Here is a 20,062-nt window from a genome sequence, read left to right as displayed (position 1 = left end):
CAGTAATCAAGCTCCAGTGAGCCAAACATTAATCAGCTGGGGAAGAAAAAAAAAAGAAAGAAAGCCATTGTTAACTGTGTTCAGCCTGGTGCTCACACTGGAAAGAGAGATCTAGAAGAAATGCAACATTAGGAAATTCTTCCTAGCTAAGCTTTCATCATCCATTTATGAACTCATTCATCCATTTTGATATGTTTTTTACATGCAACGAGTTGTATTTAAAAGAAGATTGCTGGGATTAAGACAGCTCTAGTTACTGTCAATGGGGAAATGGCCAGATTTCTTTCTGCCATCTATGTTCTATCAACCAAAAAGTCATTCTACCCAGCTGCAGCACAATTTAATTTCTGAGCAGTGACTGTACTGGTTGTGGAGCGATCCTAGAGAGATTCCTAGAGAAATGACTGTAACAAAACAAATACCGCATTTAGCACCAGCAATAAGAACTGGGTGAACGAGTGGAGAAATATTTTATTCATAGTTTTTTAACACACAGGTGGATTTTTAACTTACTTTGTCATGCAAGCAGAAGGGAAAAAATATAATGTTGCCTATATTGAATCTGATCTCTTGAATAAAGAAATGCTTGTGGTCAACAAGCATTTAAGTCCTTTCATAAGCAGGAAGGATGTAGGTGTAGTACACTTGCAGTTTATAAAAATCAGTAAGAACAAGTGGGGTGGTTAATATTTAACCTAACATTGGTACTTGGAGGAACACGGTTACAGCCACACAGGGCTCAGCAAGGGCTCGTGGCTTGGCTTACCCCCTCCTGGTACAGAGTTTTCAAGCAGGGTGCTGTCATGGCCCCCTCCGGTCCATCTACACAGGGTCCATGTGTATGTACGTCAATGAGTAATCTGTACATACGTTTTGTCATGGAAGGATCATCTCTGGTAACCTTAGCAGGGAGGCCAGAGATCAGAACGACACGAAGCAATTAAATGATTCCTCCAGTCAGGATTAGGAGCTGTTTTGTGACAACACTGTGAAAAAGCTGCCCCTGCTGTTTCAGTGGATAAAGGGAGGAGCCAGTCTTTTAACAGCAAAAAGAACCAACAAACCTTAATGCCAAAATTACTATTTATGGTGCAGTTACTCCCTCCTCTAGCAGACACTGACTGAGAAAATTCCAGGTTATGTTACAAACTTCCTGAAACACAAAGGGATGACAGTGAAAGATCTTCTTAGATATACCTTCATTGCTGCTGACAGGAGTTGTTTATTAGCAATAAGATACAAGGGGTGTCTCAAACTAAGGCCTGAGGAGACAAGGGTTTTGTATGGCTGTTACGCCAGTGGTTGTTAAAATTCGAGATCATAGTTCTTTATTATAGATTATAGGTCAAATTTATTTTATTTTACAGAGGGATAAATCTCAGAGAGCTTCCACAAAAAAACCCCATAAGGTTTAAAAATAGGCTCAGAAGATGGGCTTTTCTGTATGTGGAATATTACAAGCTTGGTGTTGTTCAAGTGCTTTGTGCATTTTCTCATGCTCTCAGTTTCTCATCAGTACATCTCAAGCAAATAGTGGGTTTGCAGGTGCATGTTCCTTTATCACTAATACTTCTTGCACCAATTTGTTCATGCATAGCTGAGGAGCACATACTTAAGGAGATGTGTGCCTGTAAAGACGTAGAGCAGGAAAAAATAAAGAAGGTGGAGATCAGTAGAAGCCTTATTATACTTACGGAACAGCTGTGAATCTTTAGAGTAGGTGAGCTCTCAGAGTGTTTGTTCATGCTCAGGTATTCTGTCACTCAGCCCATCACGGAAATTACTGCTGAAGGACTTTCAACTATATTACAAGTTATCATCAGTCCTTTCTGGTTCAGAAGCAGGAATAGTATCATCCTGATTTCAGCAGAAATGATTATGGAGGCATCCATAGCCTCATGCATGATCTGTAAGTGTTGCATGCCACACTCAAAGATTTGTTCAAATAAGTTTGCAAAATTTACTAGATGCTGTTCTGATCTTTTTACTTGCTTCCATTTTCCTCCTGTGCTTACAAGTCTCATATGCAAACCCCACCAACGAGATAAGACAATGCTTAGGTTATCTCAGACTTTCTTTTCTCATGTCATAGTACAAAAATTCATGTACATAACACCTGGCTACTGAGATAACCTCTGTAGTTAGAGAAAAGCAAGTTAAAGGTGCAAATACTGAAGTACTTTTATCAAGTGCAAAGCAGGAGCAATTTTAAAGATAGCTGTCATATCTTACTGCTCAACTGATCTTACTTCATCATTCCAAAGCCTTGGTATATGCACATAGTAACCTAGAAGTAAATGTCTTGTGTTCCTGAGATCATATCTGACTCACAGAACAGTCACTAACTGGGGATCATGCTGGATTAGCAAGCAGAGATCTGCCATCCCAGTGCAGTTCTTCTTTAACAGGACTGCAGTCCTTTAAATCAATTCCCATTGATTCTCAAGGGCAGAAACTATCCTCTGCATAATTTGATCTACTTGAGGGGACAGATATTTTGCTGTCTGTTCTTTGAGTTGTGTATTATTAACAAGCTAATGTTTATTCTAATAAATGAGCATCATTGTATTTTCCTGCAGGTGCCATTCAATGTATCAGGCTGTCTCAACAGTGGAAGCTGACTCTCTTCTTCCCATGCTTGCTTACCTGCCTCTTTAATCAGTTGTTATTTCTCATGCTGCAGAGCCATGCAAAACGCAGCCTGACTTCTGGATTTGACCTGTGGACATTAGTCAAATGGGAGAGTATCTTCTCACTTGTAAGCCAAGTGTATTGGAAATGGTACCCACTGGAATGCAATAAATATGGTTCCTTAACATGCTGATGTTTAATTTTTTCTGGTAATTTTTTAATTCCTGTAGTTTCCAGTTTCAGAGTAGAGCTGTGCTTTAAACCTTTGTGCAGCTCTCTGTATTCTTCTTGTATTAAAAAAACCAAACCAAAACCAAAACCAAAACATAGAAAGTAAAAAAAGAAAGTAAACCCAAATTAATTGTTCTTCCTCAGTATACATTGTTCTCTTGAAATTTGTGAAGTGCAAGGAGCATGTCAGTTAATTCACATTGGACATTCCAAATGGATTCCTACAAAAAATACTAATAAGCCCAGTAGTAATTAAAAAGAGCATATTCTCGACATTAGAGCAGAATGTATGCTCAAATAAAGCTAACTAATTCACATGTGCTTCTACCCTTCATCTCTTAAGATACAGAACATAAATTTTGTTTTCAGATTGACTGGTGAATTTGATTTGTTTTGGGGAAATGTGTGCAAAAGTGTTTCTAGGCTAAAACAGGGGAGCCTTCCAAAGCAATTTCACGAGGCAAAGAATCCTAAAAGACGGACTTGTTAACAGCGGTGCTTACAAAACCTTCTTGAATGATCTACAGTTAAGCAAAAAAATTCAAACCAAAAGACATTCTTAAAGGACTAATAGAGAAAATCTGCCTGGTGAACACATCAATACGTCATACTTACACCAGCAGTCTAAACAGGAGCATTTATTATACTGGGATTTGCTTTGATTACAGGCAGTTTATAACCATAAAGGGCTTCCCTGAAGGTCCACTGTAGCAAATGAATTACTTTCTTTTGACTTTAATGGAGTCCAGTAAGCCCCAGGAGTAAGCATGTGGGCATTTTGCTTTTAAATTTCACAGTGCCTCTCTAAGTGAAATTTATTTTTAAGGAATCTCTTTAACAAGTATTTTACAGCTCACTTGAACTTTACTATCAAGTGGAACTGTCAGCCATTGTGTACCCAATACTGATTAGGCTGAGTCAATGAAAATGTCTGAGGAATGAGTGTCAGGCTTTGTACTAAAGAACAGTCCACGGGAAATAATACTAAAGCATTTCTAGGTCTTCCAGCTCTGTTAGTCACTGGATGAGGCCAAGATACCTGGCTGGATTCCAGGAGAAATTAAAATAGCCATTTAAATTTTCAGATGGCTTATTAATATGTTAATTATATTTAAATATTTTCTATGAAATAAGTATCCTTTAAGCTATACATTTCAATTTCAAGAAAAATCCACATCTCTCTATAAAGCCTAAGTCACTAGGTTTCAGGGCAGCAGGAGAAAAACTGGACAAGTTGGGGAGGTGAAATTTTATCCTAAGCTCAGGCAAGAGTCCTCCTGCTTTCCCTGCCAGCCTGCCACCTCAGCCCTCCACGACACTTGCCTGTCACACTTCACCACGAAACCCCTGAAAATCTATCTAGGATTTGGATCCTGTCAAATCTTATTTCAGTCTTCGATGCTGGGGCACACGGGAAGGGGATGGAGACACTTCAACGGCACAAGGGTAGGATCAGGCACACGCAAGTAGATCCTCTTTTCTTTGGGTTTCTCCAGTGGCTACCACTGACACAGCTGAACTAGTGATGAGAGAGGGGTGGCTTCTTCTTGGGACAGAAGTTGTCTGTGAGTACTGGGACTTGGGAATATTATCTGTGGCATGATTCTGTGAAAATGAAAGGAGGCGAATAAAAGTTATGATGCAGTGAAGAGGATGCCAGTGTATGTCAAATACCCACAACATCAAAATGCTGAGACATCAAGCTGGGTGCCTAGACTGTAGAGGTTAGTGCTAAAACCACAAACAAGTTTATTAGCTGGTGCAATGCAGTCCTTAAAGATGCAGTTTGTAGTTTTCTGTCATTTGCAAACTGACATGCATAGAGAAAAACAAAGGATTGCCTTTACTGTTGTTCCACATGAAGAAAAAGATTTTTACATCTGTTTCAAAAGGGTGCCTTTAATCATCTTTGTCTTTTATGAAATAAGGCCTGAAAAATAGTTCTGTCCCCTTCAAAATCAGAATATCTTTTTCTGCCTAGGTGTACATAAAACTATAAAGCCTTGACTTCTCTGAGAAACTGAGATTCTCGCAGCCCCATTCCCGCTCTGACTCAAAAAGTCTGAGCACCTGAGCAGGAACTCCTAAGAAATATTTTGGGGGAAGCTGCCATACTGCACCATGCTAAGAAATCTCACACTCCAGTGTTCTAGTTTTCCACTTAGTTCTGTGGCAAGAACAGGAAAAATTAAAAGCCACCATGTGCAGGATGTGCAAGTGTGATTGGCAATTGCCAGCGGTTCTGCCACCATAGAACATAGGTTCAGCACACTGTGAACATCAGTGACTCCACATTTTGGGCTGCCAGAGTTTAAATTGGTCAAAACCACTCATCACTTTTGAAAATCAGAATCAAAATACAGGGAGCTTAAAAAGGTAAAGTTAAAAAGGAAAAAAAAAAAAAAAAAGAAAGAAAAAAGAAAAGGCGAGGCAGGGGGGAGTTTCAGGATTCCCTTGTTTAATAGAAAAAAAAAAAAAAAGGCACAAATACATTTTTCTCTTTCATATATTATATGTAGACCATACATACACATTTCAGAAGTACAAACCCTGTGTTTTCACAGGCCATTTAAAAAAAAAGCCCACAAAACCAAACCACCAAAACTATTCCAGTTTGTGATGCTTCCTGCTGTGCTTTCTTCAAGCCAGGTGCCTAGTGCAGAATTCATGACACCAAATTGCACGTACCCATGTTGTGAGCATCAGCAGGGAGGTCTAACAGTAGGACTCAGAAGAGCCAGCACATTGCATGTTCAGTAATGGGGTGCTAGATTGCTGCTGCTGAAGACAGGAACACGTCTCTAAGTTCACCTGCCTCCTAGAAATAGGCTTTGTTTGTGAAATTCATTCCCAGAGCCTGAAGTTGTTTCTCGCACCTGCACACAGAAGTTGTGCATTTTGGTAGAGAAAACTGCCTGTTCCTCTTCCTCGGCAGGATGGGAAGGGAAAGCTGAGTCTGCCTCTCCACCGGGAGCTGTTAGCCAGAGCTCTGGGACCACGATGTGAGCTCAAATCCCTGCTTAGGCTGAGTGGACTCAAGCCAACACTTCCTTGGTGACTGTCCTGTCTGCAGGAGGGCGAACACAGTCCCTGTCTCCAGATGAGAAAAGGTCACCGTGAGGGCTGAAATGCAATTGTTCTGGGCTGTGACTCTGTGGTCCAAGGTGGAGGCTGATCCTCTCTTTGGGGACTGCTCGGTGCGTGGGGTCTATGCCTGGGCTGGGTGCGCACACACAGGCTCTGCAGGAACATCATGTGGGGGATCCCCACTACATGGGCACATTCCGCATAGGTCCAGACGTATGGATACATCCAAGGCAGCCTCCCAGGACATCTATCTAAACAGTCCCCAGGAGATGTAGGCACAAGATCCCCGACCCTGTGACTCTCAGGTGGCCTCGGTGGAGGATGGGTGTGTAGAAGTTTCACCCAAGCTGAGATGGTGCTGCCTCTGGGCACACATGGTGGCACATCTTCAGGCATTCGCAGTGTATTTCTGCCTTCCAGGAGCTGCAGTCCCAGAGCTCGGCCAGATCCCATGTGATGCCTGATAAAAAGTAAATTACTTCCTAACAGTATAAAAGGCCTGTAAAAAAATGCACATGCAAATAGACTCAAATACTTGAAATTCAAATTCCAATAGTATATTCTGTGTTCATTCCTATGTATTAATACTAATTATTTTTTTTCAGAAATCATAGTTTCCTGCTTTAAGTTGTTGCATCATACAAAACTAGTATCTATCCAAATGAGTGGATTTTTACTGAGTATGTCCTGGGTTTAGTTTTTCAGTTATTTTTCGTAAATACATTCTACATCTAACTACCTCAGCTGCCTTTTGTTTTGCTTTGGCGCATATAAAGTCATGCACTTTCTATATTTGGGGATTTGGGGGGAGGTGTTCTTTCCATTTTGAATAACCAGGTTCAAAGCCATGTTGATCAATTTATAGAGGAGATCAATCTAAGAAGACATAGTTATTGACAGTTGCAGAACATACATTTTATTTTTAGGTTCTGTTGGGGTATAGTTTAACAAAAAACACCATAAGCTGCTTATTAATTTGCCTTAAAAAATGTGTGCTCTTTCCTATTCAAGTCATGTTATTTAACTCTTCTCTTGTACACAATTTATGTGACAAAGACTAACATAATGGCAGATAAACAGCAAATTGAACAGAATGGACCAATAGTTTCTCAGTTCTCTGTTGTAAACTGTTGCATTATACACTGATTGTGCTAAAATAATTGTTACTGTGCTTATACTCCTTAGTCACCGTTGCGGAAATAAAGTGATGGAAGATCACATATGTGTTTATGGATCAGTGTAGATATCCCTCCAGTACAAGCACAGTGACTTGAGGTGAATGATAATCATTGCAGAACTTGTGCTTTGACTTGTAAACATTGTAAAAATGTATTTGGTATTTTATTTGAAATGAAGAATCGAAATAGTTATTAAAAAAAAAAAGAAATCTTCCTGTAAATATATATATTCTGAATCCATGTATACAAACATTCCTTTAGAGTTCAGATTGTGAAGTGTGTCTTTATTGGCTAGAGACCGCTGCCTCCCGCGACAGGGGTTACATGTGCTATAGTAAAGAACACAGTGTGTGAAGTATTTGATGTACTGCAGTACCATAGTTCTTTTGGTCTGTTAAGTAAGTTGCAATTTGTGATGAAACGAAGTTGAAAGTAGTGCTTCATACTAACAAATTTCCTTGGTTACAACTTGATTTTTCTTGTAAAACTTAAAAGGAAAACTTGAAATTTTATATATTTGGATTTTGTAGATTTTTTTTATTTTATTGCAACACAAGGTACCAAAATCATTAAATAAAGTACACTGTGGTCATTTTACCATGACTCTGGAGTCTTTTTTAAAACTTTTATTCTGGTAGATGGGCAAAAAGATGCTAACTTTTCAGCTTCTGAAATTATTACCGAGCAAGATAAAAGTTGGCTCAGCCTGGACAATTCTTTGGGACAGATGGCTTCCAGAGATCCTTTCCACCATTACTTGTTCCATGATTCTGGGCAGTACTATCACAGGAGCTCCCATACCTGAGCACAGGAGTGATGCAAGTGGCTCCCAGGCTACCTCTGGGATTGGGAGAAGATTTGACCTGGGACTTGCACAACCTTATGCGGGGCCACCTTCCCCAGCCAGTCCATGGCACCAAGGAGGGGAGAAGCAACTGGAGCCTGACTTCACCGCCAGAAAAGGGAATTTCTGGGCTCTGCTCTCAGGGTTGTTGGGGGAGTGCAGAAACCTAGGACTCCTCCTACATGTGAGAAGGGCCCTGCTCACAGGGGACAGAAGAAGGTGCTTCATTGCTTTATTCTCCCTTCAGACTACAGAAAGCATGGCTGTTCCATGATCCCGTTGAGCAGTGGAGGAGAGAGATCTGAGGACTCACCCAAGCCTTGTCCTGAGCCCAATAACTAGGAAAAACTCAAGGGAAGATGCAGCTGCTTTCTTGATCTTACTGTGTTCAACCCTGCTTGAGTTGAGGAGGGTTTAGTTTCTTCCACTTCTGCCTCCTGGGCAAATGCTTTATCATTAGATTGTTACACAAGTCATTCCTGTCTTTGGCAGCATCTCCAGCGTCCTTAATAGCCCTCTTGGACTCCATTGACACATTTGTGTGTGCAATGTCACCCCAAGCAGCACGCAAAGTTTGTGCAGTGAAGCCCAGTGCCCAGATCTCCCAGGCTTTCTGTCTTGTAGCCATGCTCCCACTCCTTCTTAAATGCTGCTTCTTGGGCTCCCTCAGGTGACTGAGAAAGGGAAGCAAGGCGAAAAGACCCCACCAAACAACTAAATAATTGGCGTGGGTTCGAAGAGAGGAAAGAATATATATGTGTAGATTTTGGTAAGTGAATTTGACTGCAAGTAGGGACGATATGCGACTGATAGATTCTTCAAGGTTTTGTTTTTCATGTGTATCTTGTTTGGCTGAGGGTATGAAGGCAGCAGTTATTGTAGCTTGGCAAAGCTTAATGGAGAGAACAGCAGCCCAGCAGCGCTGCTGGTACCTGTCTTATTTCAAATGAGTCCTAAATCCTCAGTCCCTGTTACCCCTGTGACTCCCCACCAACGGCTTGGAAACCAAAAGGCAAGTAATAGAAAACACACCTCTTAAAGAATTTCTCACCTGAAGTCATGTGACCAGGGGGCAAAGACATCAAAGCCGCAATCTTGAATGCTGGAAAATCATTTGATGAGACCTCATAAGTAGATAAGCGGTGAGATGAAAGAGCATTCCCCAGAAAAGCAGCACAAGGAGCATTTTAGATCTTCTCTGCTAAGCTGGACTGTACCACACCTCCAAAGAGACACTTATCTTGGGCAAGTTGGGTGGCTGGGCCGACCACTTGGGCAGCCTTTCTGAAGCCAGGACTCCCACCTAAGGATCTTCTCCTTGCATTCAGGTGTCTCTCAAAGGAGCTGGAGACCTCTAACATAGCTTGCTACTCCTTTACCCGAATGTGGGGTTGCATGGGACACATTAACTGGGGGGTGGGGAGCAGCTGCAACAGCGTGGGACTAGTTAGCTTGGACTAGAAGGGATTTATGTTGCATGTTTTTAGGCAAATTATTAACCTCTGAGGCAAAAGCTTTCTTCAGGAGGCTTGTAATGAAAACCTTCTGCATGAAAGAAGCAAAGCAGTTTCTTTTTAGACTGAAGGCCAGTTTAATTAGATTCTAACAACAGATTGAGAGAAAATGTTTGCAAGTGGCTTGCAAAGTGCTTATTCAGAATACTTCTTGTCTATCCTGCCTTAAAAGAAGACAGAAATATCTATAGTTCCAATGAAAAAAAACATGCTGGTTCCATATAGTTCCAATGAAAAAAACCTAAGTACAGGGACGTGGTAGTAAAAGCCCCAAGTGTCTTGGCAAAATCATTCAAGCAGGGTTTTCCTCCTACTTTACTTAGCTTGGGAGCTAGCACAAGGCTTGACTTAATGCTGCTAATAATGCACTTTGAGAGCTGCGTGCATGGGAAGGAGCCCTGTCTTCCTACAACAGCAATGGGAAACTTGGAAAGGGAGTTAGAGAACCTGAATGTTGTGCAGGTATAAAATGCTTTTTTTCAGTGGCTTCAAAAATGAAGCTGGAAAGTAGGCAAGTAAGCACTGGTATTGTATAGTATTTTTGCTGTGGGAGCATTTCAGACCCATGGTCAAGCATAGAACCACGGGTGAATTTGATGTGAGGAGGGGCTGGAAACCTACTCTCTGGCACAGGTTTGGGCTGAGTGAAGCCTAAAGTACAGTACGCTGGAAAGTGTGTTGTCCACACAATAATGCATATTTTAACTACATTAGTGTTACTCTTACGTGCCCATCTGCACCTCTTTTCACTGGGCAAGGGGAGGACAGCTCAGTTTGCTGACAAAAGCATAGCTCCAGAGGATGTAGAGCCAGAACGACTGGAGGCGTGGCTTTAGATGTGTTTGCTGCCACTTAGCACACCAGGCCGTGCTTCTCTAGGAGGCCACACAGACTTCACATCTGTTCTTAAGCAGCAGGTTTTTGCAAGATGGAAAGATTTCTCATTCACAGGAGGCTACACAAAAAAAAACAGAGGACAAAGGGATGCTCATGCTTACTGTGTCTTCAAGTAACCAAGTGATTTATTTTTAAATGGGCTCTTGGTTAACTATCGTGAGCATAAACTACACTGCCATGACCACACCCAAATAATACATGGTGTTTCCTGCTGCTGTGTGACAGCTACGTGTGGTCATAGGACTTAAATTATTAACCCAGTAGACTGGTTTATGGAAGGCAAGATCACTGATAGCGTCTCAAAACACAGAAGGATAAGGTTAAGTATGTTACCATTATAAATATTGGTATTGAGCTAATGGATTAATACTGGTGTTGTTGACTGCTGCAATTAATCTCCAAACTATCTCATAGTATTAAGCAAGTTAATCTTATATCAGTTCTAAATTTCCTGTGTTGGTAAAGACTCTAGCAGTCCAAATTTGAATTTTGATCAATTCATTAAACTCCAAAGGACATTTAGATACTGACCTAACTTCATTTTTAACATCTGTGACTAGTGGGGCTCTGACAGTAGTCACTGTTAGTAGTTCCTCTATATTCCCACTAGCATTGGCCCTACTTTATTCCATCTGTTAGCTTCATGCACTCCTTCTGCCATGCCGGTGGATCCACCATTACAGCGCAATGAATGTAGTTTCTCTTCCCCAGGCCAGTGTGATACAAGAGGCACCATGACCAGGCTCAGTTTAGCCACCCTCTGCAAACCAGCTATTTCACAACCTGTAGTTACAAAAGAGTACGAGGGAACACCTGGAGGCTCCTTCAGACTGAGCAAGCAGCATTATGAAACTCAGCCCTTCCTCACTGCATGTTTGTCCCTACTGATCTTTTTTTCTCGTCTGATGATTTTGTAACTCTTCCAAGATTCTCCCTTTAAGGCATTTTCTTTTTGTGTGTGTTTGCTCATTTATTTTAAATGCCCATTTGTCTCTGATATTTGGTTTTGTGTTTTCCTTTGGGTATTTGTTTTTGCTTTGGGCTGTGCTTGCCATCTGTTATGTTTGAGTTTCCATTTCAAACGCGGTCACCTTTTCCTGTTGATTTTGACTTCAGCCGACTGTGTTGGTGCAGCAGTGGGAGAGGAGCTGTGTGGTTATGTTACAGTTGTGTGGCGTTTCATCAGAGGTCTAACGGCTTGAGGAATGTCCTAACAAAATCCTGATAGAAGCATGAAAATTAACCCACCTCTCAACTCCTCTGACTGCTCAGTGTTTTCTTGGGTACCCTGTGCCATCTTCTGCCTACAGGTTCACCCCAGGATCTGTCGTGCTGACTTGGAATTTGACTTTTGTGCATGACTCCACCTAGCCCATATTTTAAAATAATAATTTTAAAAAAACCCCAACAACTCAAAATAAGAAGACTCTGCCTTAGCTGGGCCATAATATCCTAGAGCATTCACCATTTCTGAGGAATGCAAATAACTGCCATGTGCTTAAACTCTGCTATCGTATAAAGCATATAGCATGCCTTAATGAGCATCTCCAAATATCATACCCATGTGAGCAACATACACAGTGCAGTCTGTGTTTGTAAAGGAAAAATAAGGTTGAAGCTTAAGTTTCATGTTATGGTATGAAGGCAGAAATGGGCTGGTTTGCCTCCTGTGAGAAGCACCTGTGCTCACACAGAGGTTACAGCTCTCTGCTCTCTGCCCCAATGGTTAGCAGGCAGAACATTATTGGCAATTAAGGGTAAACATGCCTCATGCTTACACCTTTCTTTAAAGTGACATGAACTCCTATGTGTGACTTGTAACTAATAATGAATCAAGTTTAACCTTTAGATGGGCTTCTGCTTCTCTGATTCATCTGATCTCTAAAGTTATAATTATCCAACTGTATTTTATTTATGTAGCTAGCAGTATTTTACATTTGGGCGCATCGTCTTGTCCCAAACTGTTCAGGTAAGACATGAGATTGCATTGATAACAGCTTCTTCCACACCCTAATGGGACAGGATTTCAATGCAATGGTGTATTATCTAGCATATACAATTAATTTACCTTGCCTGTAGAGCACCTCTGTGAAGCTTTGTTGCAGAAACAATTAGAGTGAAACTTCTGTCTTTGATTTCCATGCATGGATTGCTAGAATCAGACGTCTTCAGAAAATATGCAATTAAATCAGAAATGTTCTTGGAAATTTGGGGATCCAAGGAGTGTGGTCCTCAGAATTCATTCTCAGAGCTCAGTTGGACCTCTGACACACCTTTTGCTTTTCCTCACTGCAGTGAGACTTTAAACTGCAGGCTGGGGAGCGGGGAACCAAAAGGACTGTTTCTGCTCCTGCCTGATCCGTTACCCAGCCACCTACGTGATGTCATCTGTGGCTTCTGCTCATTTAAAAGTTTCTTGTGCCTCACGCTCAGCACAGGGAAATTGCCGCTTGGTCTGGATTCGTCTCACCCACCATGCAGCCCAATAGAATTGCACAAGGATAAGCTGTCTGGCAGGAATTTGCAGCTCTCACCAGTGCATGCCTTGATTTAGATGGAGATATGGGTTAACGATCTGATCCAGTATGGCACATCTCCTCCCCGAGTGGTGGCTGAAAAGGCACCGCACTGTATTTCCAATCAGGTATGCCATTCCCCTGATGGCATGTGCAAGTAGGACATGAGAAACATCAATTTTAAATTCAACTTCTTTTAATATTGTTTTGAGTACAGATCTCATAAAACCTTTGCTTTAATTAACTTTTCTTGCACAGAGAATTCATTTTCACTCACTGCCTATGCCACAGGATGCTCCTGACTGTGCATAGAGATGGCATATTTTCTTTCTGTTTCTGCCTGAAGGAGAATTAGAATAAGAAGGGAAAGTATTTGGTTGCACTTTTATCCTTTGGAGTACTTTTTCTTGTGTGCACACGTACAACATCTTTTGAGATCATAGCTCTCATATTTCCTAAAGGAAGAGGAAGAAAAAACAGGGCAGCCTTAGAGAAAAACAAAAAATCTTGGAAGAACATAAAAGTCTTGTATTCATTACAGTTTGCCTTGAAGAGTTTATCTGACATTTCTCTGAGACCTGAGTTATCAGAAACAGTAATTTGCTCTGCATTATCTACTACCTCGATTCAAAAGAAGTACTAAAGAGGTGTCATTCGAATTCAGACAGGAAGCCGGATCTCAAGGGAGATGCTCTGCCTCTTATGAAGGCAGCTGGTGTATGGGGAAGAAAGTGGAGAAGCTTCTGGGCTCAGGATCTTTCTGTTATTTATCTTGCAACTGCCCGGTACAAATATACAAAGGCTCTGGTGCCTAGGTGTCAGGGTGTAAGTGTACAGATCAGATTGTGTAGCAGGAGCAGGCAGAGCCAGCAAGGAGATACAGCCAGTCAGACAGGGTAGGGAGAGTGTGTAATGGAGTCGGGGACCATCAGCTGCTGCCTTGCCAGAGCTCAGCTTTTATCTATCACAGGGCAGTGCCCCATGTCCTGGCACTTTCCAGGTCCCACACATCTGAATTTAAGCAGAGGCTGCAAAGAGGACCGTTTCATACTGGCTTTTTCAGACCAACATAGGTTGCATGAATAACTTGCTCCCTACGTGCCACCTTGCATTGCTGCTGTCTTAGACGGTACACGGCACTGAGCTGAGCTCTTCCTGCAAGCTGTTAGGGTGTGGATGCAGTATTTGGTGTAATGCTCAGAGAGGCTCAGCTGAAGTGTTCAAAGGAATAACCTCTGCTTCGGCAATGTGGCTTTCCCCTTGTGTCAGGGCAGCAACACTTTTGAATTCTCCATGCCCTTACTGTTTCTGACATTGGAAACACTGGCTGCAAACTTCCAACCAACATGCCTGGGGAAAAAAAATCAAAGAATGCAGGCCAGAATGTTAGCAAACCATCTCTTTTCATGCCATAAACTTCCCTGTGTAAGGATCCTTCCTTCACTTGCCCTCAGATGCCAGCAGAGGTGATGCAATGTCTGGGTTTTTCCATGCGATGTATTGTGGCATCTGTAAGTGTGAAATGAGCAGACCTAACTCCTAAAGGCAGGCAGGCATGGCTTACTTTCAGGCTGGCCAGGGCAAGTGTCTTTTTGGGATCAGGCATCTAAAAAAAGGTTTCCTTCCATCTTAAAAAAGGCAGTAACTGCACTATCTGAGCCACACTGACCTATCTGGCATTTTGACAGTTTTTCTAACTTAAGACAACATGCCTTGCTAGATATTAACCCATCTCTGTGCTGACAGCAGCTAAAATTGGTGAATTTTTATTAGGATGGTTGTAATGGGGCAGCACTGCTCACTAAACAATGGAGCATTACGTATGTAATGGGGGGGTGAGGGGGTGGGGGGGTGGCAAGGCAACAGCCCAGCACACTGTGCAGGATCAAACATTTCCATTCCAGATAGGCTGTTGTAAAGCAAGCAGGAGAAATACACCTTCAGCTTTTCTGCTGAAATATAAAGTAAACCCAGCACACACACAGAGCAATATGGGGTGCCAGGAAGGGAAACTTGGGTCATGGACACAGAAATTACCTAGAGCCAGTCATGTTTTTTTCAATTGATTTATTCATTTATTTCATGCAGCTGCCAACACTTGCTGCACCTCTTAAAATTGACTTTGCCCCACCCCAACAATGGCACATTCATATTGGGGTGAATCACCACCACCTTCTCCCTATGCAGCCTACCTGTGCTCAGCCAAACCTCATCTCCTCTCCCCAGTTGCAAAACTGTAGCTGTTCCCAGCAGCTGGGTATTAAATCTGATTAAATTTGATGGAAGCAGGTCTTCATTCTGTCCCAAAAGAGCCAACACTACAGGCTCATGTGTTTTCCTTTGACTACCTGTCTCCACTGCTGTCTCTTGCCTGGAGTGCTGCCTGGAAGGGTGGAGGGACTGTTGAAAATGGACAGCTTGCCAAAGAAGTAAAGCTTCTGAAGGACGCCCCAGTGTCAGTCTTTCTCAGGAGTTGCCTCCTCTACAGGTGAAATTGCACCTTTATATTTGAGCATATCTGTTTCCCTCGTTGTCAGACCTGCTATCCTCTGTGTTTCACTCTAGAGCTCGGGAATATTGGTGTTGCAAGTATTTGTTGAGGTGACAGCACTATTCTGGAACCTGAGTGCTTCTGGCTTTATTTGACCCTATGTGAGCACACTGCTAACACGGATGCTGTCTCCTATTTTACACATTGGAAATGGGGCTCAAATCCTCAGAGACGGGCCAATTCCTCATTGATTAAAATATTCCTATAGATTCAGTTCCTACACTTACTGAAATCTGCATTAAAATTAGGCGCTTGGGCTCCAGAAATCATTATTTGCTTGCTATCCGTGTTTGGCTGCACAGTTTGAAGAGGCGATCTGTTAGAAATCAGCACATCTACAGAAACTACTTGGTTCACTAGCTAATAAAAAATGATTAAGCATGATGACAAAGCCAGCATGAGCGATATCATCTTGACATTTGCAAAGCTCAGGTGGATTGAATAATAAGGTCTGCTATTTGCCTTGCAACAGCAGCTAAAGTAGGTTCCATGCTCCTGTTTATACTGAAGAAACAGGGCATCACGCATGCACATGCATACACATACCCATGCTGCTGTGTAAATAATAAAGTCAGACAGTATCTGGTCCCGCAGCCGTTAATGGTCAGAAGATGTTAAGAGTTAAGAAACTAAAGTAAGACAGATTAATGCATTCCAACAGCTGAGATCTTCTGGCTGCCTTTTTAGGTCATCTCTCTACTCCCTTTGCTCCCTGAAGTGTGTTTTTGGGCAGTCGCGGGTGCTTAGCTGCCCACGTGCCAGGCTCTCCTGGCTCACCCTGCTGCAGAAGCAACAAAAGCCATCCTCCGATTTTAACTGCTTGTCAAGCTGTACATCCACTGGCTTATGAAGAGAGCTTTGCAAATGAGGCACTGGGCATGGAGTAACCAAAGCAACTTGAAAGTGTCGTTTTCAGCACAACTTCAGATCTACGTATTGACCTGGCTGCTGCACCAGAAGGGCAGAATAAATTGCATAGCGTAAGAGTGTCTGTTGCTTCATTTATTATAGCTGCTATGCAGAAAGTTTATTGCCTCCCAGAAATGGTATTTGTGGATACTGTACATATGGCAGAAAAATACCACAGGCTCTTTATATAAACCTTTCTCACCTGTTAGAACAGCAGTCTTCCCTTACAAGGTTTCATCTCTGTGGGGATCTTAAAGGTGGTGGTGGTGGGATGCGCATGAAGACCAGAACTTAACCACATTAACTCCTCAGCTGTAACTTCTTGTGTCTGTCTCAACACACCTGAGCCAGCCTTGGGCTGATCAAGGTGTTTCAGGGCACTTGAGGCACTACAAACGGGGTGGCTGTGTGAGCCTGGCTGCTGCCCCTTCCCCTGCCTGCTCTGCCGTGCCACGCGTGCCTGCCGCAGGGCGAACCTCAGCGCTGCATCTGCCGGGGGCTCAGGCTCGCTTCGCCGCCTGCAAAGGCAAAGCTTTACTGTGATTCAAGCCTTGCCTGAATGACCCCGGGTATCAACATGGGGAGCCAGGGGAGTCTTCAGGAAACGATATAGACCAATGCAGTGACGGAGAGAGGAAATGGATAGCAAGCATGGCTGCTAGCTTACTTTTGAGGGGAAATCACAACCCTTGATGTGCTGCTGCCTGACAAGCAAGCCCAACGCAGCATTGACTACTAGATATCTTCCACTACAGTCTACTGGCTTATGGGTTGCTCCAGGCAGGCTGCAAGGGCTGCTGAGATCTTCTCCTGAGGCTGCTCCTCCCAAACAAGCACCCCTGCTGTGGCTCAGCTGGTAACTTTGGTCCTGGAAATGCCATCATTACTGCTATGCTCCTGTGCTGGTGCCAGGTTTTGCAAGGAGAAAAAGGAGTCAGGAAGTTTTGTTTCTATAAATGTGACCCGATTGCCCAGAATAAGGATTCCAAAACTAGTCTGGGGTTTGAGTGTGCTTGTTTCAGCTGCAGGGCTTGGTTTATATTTTCATTAATGCATTCAGAAACTAAGCCAAGTTGCAGTCAGACCTTTTCCTTCAACCTTGTTGTCACAAAGCAGGATCAAGATGCCAAAAATTCTGTCTGGAACGTAAAAATCTACGGTAATAAACATTAACCAAGCAAGCCTGCAACTGCTGTGCCTGCTAGTTAAGAAAATTAATCCATTTCTGAATAGACAGGACACTTCAAACTTTTTGGTGGAGCTCAGGAGAGTGGTTTTTACATGGTAAGGAGAAATCTCAAGTAAAGTAAAATTAAGGAGTAAAGAAGTGATTGGAGAGCTGGCAGCTCCATCACAGCAGTTGAAATAGGGGCCCAGAAATGTTTCTAGGTACCTTTGGTAGACTTCAAATAAACCAAAAAGAGAACTAACAAATGTACATTGGGGTCTCCATTTCTGTTCCCACTTAATAAATAACTGAAGGAAAGACTGGAGCTGCTCTGAGCAGAGCATACACCTGACCATAAGAAACACCTCTGGAAGAAAAGTAAACCCAAGTCTGGAATATATGAATATCAGTCACAACTGTAATAGGACTCATCCCAAATGATATGCCACAAATTCCCTGTAAAGACGACCCAAAATTGTGAATTCCTATCTTCCTTGATGTTTGGCACGTTCTGTTTCCCATTAAAAGGAATTAGGTAAAAATGGTTCCGTTTCTTGCCTTTTTTTTTTTTTTTTTTTACTTTTATGATCTTCTCTAAATAATACAATACACCCTCACACCCCGTCTCTTGCTAGAACTTTGGCATCTCATGTTTCCAGATCATGCAGCGGTTTTAGCTAGAAAACAGGAGCCAAAGGTGATCTGAAGAATCATGCTGCGCTCTCTCATTATAGTAACTAGTATGGACAGCAGGGAGTGGTGGGCTTTTTCTCATGTGATGGCTGCAACACAAGGCCTGGTGGAATAGGATCTGCTCTACAACAGCCAACTCAGCTCCGTGGTGGGGAAAAAATATTGGGTCTGCCTTATATATGCAGCCTGATGTTAATTCCAAATGGCATCTTACATTTTTGTAATGTTTCAGACACACACGCAAAAGCAAGAAGTGCGAGCAAACGCTTTTGTTTTTTAAAAAATTCTCCCTACAGTTCAACAGTTTATTACACTTTTGTGACCTATTTTCTAACATGAAGAGATCATTATAACAATTTTTAAATGTTTCAGGAAGCAACATATGGTATGCACTCAGTATATGCTGTGACAAAATTCGAGGCAGTAAGTGGTAAATTTGCAACCATCTGTGCAAAACAAAATTACTCAAACAAAAAAACCAGACAAGCAAATACTGCAAATAACTCATGCTGAGAAGTGTCATAGAATCATTTGGGTTGGAAGGGACCTTAAAGATCACCCAGTTCCAATCCCCTGCCGTAGGCAGACACGCCTCCCACTAGACCAGGTTGCTCAAAGCCCCATCCAGCCTGGCCTTGAACACTTCCAGGGATGGGGCATCCACAGCTGCTCTGGGAAACCTGGCCCAGTGCCTCACCACCCTCATAGTAAAGAATTTCTTCCTGATATCTAGTGTAAATCTACCCTCTTTTACTTTAAAGCCATTCCCCCTTGTCCTATCACTACATGCCATTGTAAAAAGTCCCTCTCCAGCTTTCTTGTAGAACCCTTTTTAGGCACTGGAAGGCTGCTGTAACATCTCCCCAGAGCCTTCTCTTCTCCCGGCTGAACCCCAAGTTTCTCAGCCTGTCCTCACAGGGCAGCTGCTTCAGCCCTCTGACCATCTTTGTGATTTGTGTTGAGACTACCATTCATTTTGGCTAGTTCTGAATCCAAAAAAAAAAAATATATATATATATACAAAAATGCATTAGCATCACCGACCCGTTTTGTAGAAACACAGTATCTTTGTCACTGGCAAGGACCTTCACAGACATGAAGTGAATAGAACTAAGAAAGTGACATCATATTGCCTTGTGAAGTTTCAGCAGACATGTTTTGGAGGATTATCTTGCTTAACATATATTTTCTGTGCTACTACACTCAAGTAGCAATTCCAGGCACTTCCATGTTTACTTTTGGTACCGTAATTTTGGTGCAAATATAACACAAAAAAAAGCAGTCTAGCCTCTATGACAGGCTTAATAAGGATTAAGCACTGTAGAGCTAGCACACTGTCACCATAGCTCTATCTTTCTTTACGGAGTAATAGGATGGAGCAACTTACCGGTATACTTTTACAGCAAACCCAAGACCAGATGAATCACACAATTGTGTTGACAATGCTGATTAACTGCTCTACCTTGTATTTGCAGTGATTAACTTCACATGGAAGTATCCTAATAATAGATGTTCAGACTGAGCTCTGCTGTTACACAAGAGGACAGTAAATTGGCCAGTAGGAGTTTTGGGTCTTGCCGAGAGATAATGACAAATACCTGTTAGTACAGCAGTCAGTCTGTTTCTACCTCCAAACAACCTAAAAATGCATATCCTGGTTATGCTGTTTGTATAGAGAAAACTGGAGCATCTTCAGCATATCCAAAGGCCAACCAGGCAATCAGCGGTCTAGTCTGCTGTTGCTAAACTTTCCTTTAAATACTTCTGCCTGACCCACAGTAAACCAAAGCAGCTGAAAGGAAAGAGCCTGGTCTATAACCTTACTTGCGAGAGTCTGCAGGTC

At 42.3% G+C, this 20,062-nt stretch overlaps 1 protein-coding gene across 1 annotated transcript in view; it reads right to left on the bottom strand.

The window, feature by feature from the left end:
* Positions 1 to 13,214: 13,214 nt before the first annotated feature.
* The window catches only part of LOC119144487 (transmembrane protein 68), a 28,553-nt gene continuing 21,705 nt past the window's right edge, over positions 13,215 to 20,062 (bottom strand). Inside the window, exon 8 of the mRNA XM_037379964.1 lies at positions 13,215 to 13,353. The gene's annotated coding sequence lies outside the window, so the exon portion shown is untranslated. The remainder of the gene's footprint in view (positions 13,354 to 20,062) is intronic.

This window comes from Falco rusticolus, chromosome 3 (assembly GCF_015220075.1).
Source record: "Falco rusticolus isolate bFalRus1 chromosome 3, bFalRus1.pri, whole genome shotgun sequence".
NCBI classification, from domain to species: domain Eukaryota; kingdom Metazoa; phylum Chordata; class Aves; order Falconiformes; family Falconidae; genus Falco; species Falco rusticolus.
The sequence above is the reverse complement of the archived record's forward strand: the minus strand, read 5'-3'. Positions and strand labels throughout refer to the sequence as shown.